Source organism: Carcharhinus amblyrhynchos, chromosome 6, assembly GCF_965287045.1.
Source record: "Carcharhinus amblyrhynchos chromosome 6, sCarAmb.v2.hapA, whole genome shotgun sequence".
NCBI lineage: Eukaryota > Metazoa > Chordata > Chondrichthyes > Carcharhiniformes > Carcharhinidae > Carcharhinus > Carcharhinus amblyrhynchos.
In genome coordinates this window covers 73,667,942-73,673,099 of record NC_137329.1, presented here as the reverse complement: position 1 = coordinate 73,673,099, position 5,158 = coordinate 73,667,942, and the positions used below count along the sequence as shown (strand labels likewise).

At 42.0% G+C, this 5,158-nt stretch overlaps 1 pseudogene; it reads left to right on the top strand.

Annotated features, from left to right (window-relative positions):
* The first annotated feature begins 4,158 nt into the window (after positions 1-4,158).
* Positions 4,159-4,449, top strand: LOC145344492 (dynein light chain roadblock-type 2 pseudogene; annotated as a pseudogene).
* The last annotated feature ends 709 nt before the right edge of the window (positions 4,450-5,158 follow it).

The following is a 5,158-nucleotide window of genomic DNA, read 5'->3' as shown; positions in this document are numbered from 1 at the left end:
TTATACAGGGTTTCGGTGAGACCACATCTGAGATACTGTGTGCAGTTTGGGTCTCCACATTCAAGAAAGGATATACTTGCATTGGAGGCAAAACTGTGAAGGTTCACTACGTTCATCCCTGGGTTGAGAGGGTTGTCCTGTGTTGAGAGGCTGAGTAAATTGGGTTTATACTCTCTGGAGTTTAGCAGAATGACAGGCGATCACATTAAAACTAACAAAACTTTAAAAGCGCATCACAAGGTGGACACAGAGATTGGGTGGGATTTTCCAGCCCACTTACGGCATGTTTTCTAGTGGTGGAGACATCTCACCATTGGCAGTCAGTAGGATCTTTTGGTCCCACCTAAATCTATGGCACCTGGGTGGCTCATCCATCCCACCCGCGGGGTCACCTTCAGCGGGACCAGAAGATCCCACTGGTAAAAAGGACGAGAAAATTCCACACATTGTTTCTACTGATCACGGAATCCGAAACACGGGGGCACAGTCTCAGGAAAGGGAACTAACCATATAGCACTGAAATGAGGAGAAATTTCTTCATTCAAGGGGCTGTGAATCTCTGGAGTTCTCTACTCCTGAGGATCGTGAATGATCCATCACTGAATATGTTTAAGGCGAAGACAGGCAGATTTTTAGTCTCTCTCAGAATTTAGGGATATGGGGAGCTGGGCAGGAGGGACTTGAAGCCCAGGATCAGCCATGATTGTATTGAATGGTGGAGCAGGCTCACTGGGCCATGTGTTTCTGCTCCTATATCTTATTTTCTTATGTAAGCAGTCGCAATGGATCCACTGAAACCGATCACTTTGCAGACTATACATTGTATCATAGATGGCAGGCCTAGCATTATCTGCAGGAACACTGTCCCGAGAATACTGCTCATCTTAACCATTGATTAAAATAGAATTTCAGTTCACTTTTATCGCAATTCCCACATCTGGACCATCAAGCTGCATGGTGAGTGCAAAAAGGTGATGCAATTTAATGCTGTGCAAATTTAATTTAGTTTAGTTTAGTTTAGTTTTTAGTGTCACAAGTAGGCTTACATTGACATTGCAATGAAATTACTGTGACAATCCCCTCATCACTACACACCGACGCCTGTTTGGATGCACTGAGGGAGAATTTAGTATGGCCAATGTACTAACCAGCACAACTGTGGGAGGAAACCAGAGCACTTGAAGGAAACGCACACAGACACGGGGAGAACATGCACATTCTGCACAGGTAGTGACCCAAGCCGGGAATCAAACCCGAGTCCCTGACACCGTGAGGCAACAGTGCTAACCACTGTGCTACCATGCAGCTCCTGTGTCACTGTACTGCCTTGTCGATGTAAGATTGCCAACTCTGGCTGAACATGTTTCCGGTGATTTTGCTTGACCTCCTGCCTCCTGCTAGCCCATTCTGTCAAACAGCCTTTCACATAGAATTTCCCAGCACAAAAATGGCCTTACTGTCTATACTAGTGTTTATAATTGAGCCTCACTTTATTTATTTAATCTCATCCTATCAACCTATCCACCAATATTTCTTTCTCCCTCATGCACATATCTATCATCCCACCCTTAAATGCACTTCTCAGTTTTTCTAATCTTTTGTATTCTTTTAACAGATAAGCAAAATTATGCAAAGAAAATGCACAATTGTTTTTGACCGTCAAGTTGCTCGCCATTGGAAACTAATGTTTAATTCTTGAAGATTCCAGGAGGTCCTGGGGCATTTAACATTCTGGTTCAGGCAAGTGCTTTAATTATTGCTCAGATTTGTTCAAATACAAACACTTTCCCTGCCTCCTATGCCAGGTTCCAGTGCTTGGATAGCATGCCTCACAACACAAGGCAAGAGATGAACATAGAATCATCGAATCATTGAATCCCTACGATGCCGAAAGAGGCAATTCGGCCCATCAAGTCTGCACCAAAAACAATCCCACTCAGGCCTTATCCCCATAACTCCACATATTTACCCTGCTAATCCCCCTGATACTGAGGGGTAATTTATCATGGCCGATCACCTAACCCAAACGTCTTTGAGCTGTGGGAGGAAACCGGAGCACCTGAAGGAAACCCACATAGACGCAGGGAGAAAGTGCAAACTCCATGCAGTTACCCAACGCCAGAATTGAACTTGGCGCTGTGAAGCAGCAGTGCTCACCATTATGCCACTGTGCTGCCAAAAATATGGAATGTTGCAGCGTCTCATTAAAGTCAAGAAATTTAAAGGCTGATGATCCCTTAATTTGGCAGAAGATGTTGGGATGGCACGGTGTGCTGTGTGCAGCGTGTATCCTTTGAGATTATAAGCTTTATTTTGTTTTGCAAACTGGCTTGCTGTCCATTTTATCAATAACTTGTCTTTCTTTGGCATCTTTCTTGACCTCAGGGTGTCCCAAGGTTTTAAGGCCAGTGAGGTACTTTTTAAGGCATAGACACCATTGTAATTTTAAAAAAATGCACCAGTCAATTTGCTCACAGCAAGCTCCCGCACAAATAAAATGCAATAAATGAATGCGTGTTGCTTAAAAGTTAATCAGGATATCAAGGAGAATGTCCTGCTCTTCTTTCAACTGCATCTGTCTAAGGAGTCAGAGGAGTTCAACATCGCATCTAAAATAATCATGGCTAACTGGTTAAAAGGTTAGGCAAAGTAGATTTTGGAACAAACACGTAATGGTGGATGAGGGTGGCTCAATATCTCATTGACTTTTCTCTTTGCCTCTTGCATTACACTGGGAGAAAATGAAATGAAGAAAATGACAAGCAGTTTAGGGCCAGCTAGTCCATTTGGCCTGCCCGAATAGCACAGTTCCTAGAGCACATCACCTAACCCTTACTTCATCTTCACAACACAACATTCACCAGGGCAGCATTCCCTCAGCACTGCACTTCAAGTGTCAGCCTGGGTTATATGTTCATATCAGTGGATTGGGATTTGAATCCACAACCCTCTGACATGGGGACGAACAAGAGTACCACCACCAAGCCAAATCTGACATCTTCCCATTTCTTTCAAATGATTTAGCTTTACCTATGAATAGAGATTGCCTCCTTACCACAAGTAGCAGTCACCTCTGCCAGTATCCAGTACAAGGACAGCAAACCGAGCTCAATGCTTAATATGGGCCCTCCAGCCATTCGATCTCCCTCCAAACGCTGCTCACAAAGTACTGATATTGTTTGGAATACAGGTTAGCTTTTTATAAATGTAATTATTTATTCCTAATTGTCACACCCTGACATTTTGATATTCAATGGGACATTGTGAAGATGGGTGGATCTTGTCACTCGCACGTGACGTAAACATAACAAATTTTAAAATGAAATGTTAGATTGCAACGAGCAAGGAAAAGGAAGTGGATGAGTTTCATCTCTTCTTGCAGGTGAACTAGTTAAAAAAGCAATTCTACTTGTTGAATTAGTTAGCAAGGTAATAACAGCAATCACTGGTCTATTCCACTGGGTAGTCTTTGAAATATCCTATTAACCATTGCAATTAACACAAAGGATCTCATTCAAGACAAGCTGCCTCACTTCAAGTCAGTACGGGTCATTGAAGTACTCAGGGCTCTACTTACATTGGAAATAGTCATTCTAATGACAATTCTGGTACTCATAATGGTATAAACAGACAACCTGCCGCAATCAAAAGATCATTGGAAAAAGACACATTGCCAGGAACATACTGTCAAAGTGCCAACTCAAACACCCCTGATCCAGTAATGCTGGGAATCCTTTTAAAAGCAGGAGAAGTTCAGTTGGCTGTTTGTAAGTAAACTCCAAAGTGTGCAAAAAAATCAGTTTCAGTTTTGCTATGAGTAGCGTACAGAGGCAATCTTTCCAAACATTTCTATAATCTTAATACAAGAAGGACTTGCATTTATCTCAAGCCTTTCACAGCCCCCCAATCTCCCAAAAAGCCAATTTTAAGTATTTTGAACAGTAGTCACTGTTATAATGTGGAAAACATAGCAGCCAATCTTCATGCAGCAAGTTTCTACAAACTGATAATTAGCCAAAAACTTTTTTTATTGACGTTGGTTTAGAGATAAATATTGGCCAGTGTCATTACTCAGACAGAGTGGAAGTGAAGGATATAACTGGAGTCCCTTCAGTCCTCATGGTGTGTTGTTGGTGGTTGGAGCCTCGGAAGGAGATGATGAGAGAGGTAGAGGAAATGCTGCACAGGATTCAATCTCACAAAGGTGTGATTGGAACTATAGTTGTGAAATCAGAAGGAGTGCCATTAAGGACAACTTTGGATAACTCCTCCACAATGCAGTTTGCAGGCCTGTTTGATCATTTTGCCATGAAGGCCAAAAGCACTGTCTGAGATGTTGAGCCACAGAATGACTTGACCTTCCTACAAATCTGGTCAATAAAACATGAGTTAATGATTGCACCAGATAAAGAATACCTTTTAACTGTTACCCAAAATCTGAGTGAATGAAGTCAGTGAATATCTGAAAGGCATCAAGAGAAATGTTCAGACTATCAGCACAATGTTAAAGAAGTTCACTTGTGACAACAGTGTGAGGGACCAGTCATGATTATGAATCATACTTATTCTTGATTAATTTTGATTTCTTTTGTTTTCAAAATGCTTCAATCCAACCATTAGAATTTCAGCCTCCTCCTATCCATAGTAACACAAGTGAATCTCCAACTAATGTCCTGCATCTGAATACAATTCAAAAATCCTAACTGATTTACAATTAACAGCCAGAATGTCAAGGGGAACTGTTTTGTTCTTCCTTGGAATATACAGTCATCGGGCCTTTTATGTCCAATCTAACAGAGAAATAATGGCCTGGATTTTCATCAAGTTGGGATGATTTTAAAGTGGGAGGGCTGGTTCACATAAAAAAGGGCATTTTTTGCATTCCCGACTGGACTGCTCCACTGTAGTGATGTGCATCCTATTCTGCTGCAATTTTCATTGAGTCATGCCATACTTTTAAAGACTCATTGTTTAAAATCTCTCAGCAGAGTTGTGAACCTTACTGTGCATGAGGGGGCCTTTAAAAAGGGACATTCAGAAGGTCCTCCTCACGCCCCCATCCCAAGCTCAATCCTTCCACCTACCCCTATGGTCTCTCAAGATCCCTATGCCAAGCTATGGCTCTTCTATGCCCACTGACCTATTAGGAACCAATGAA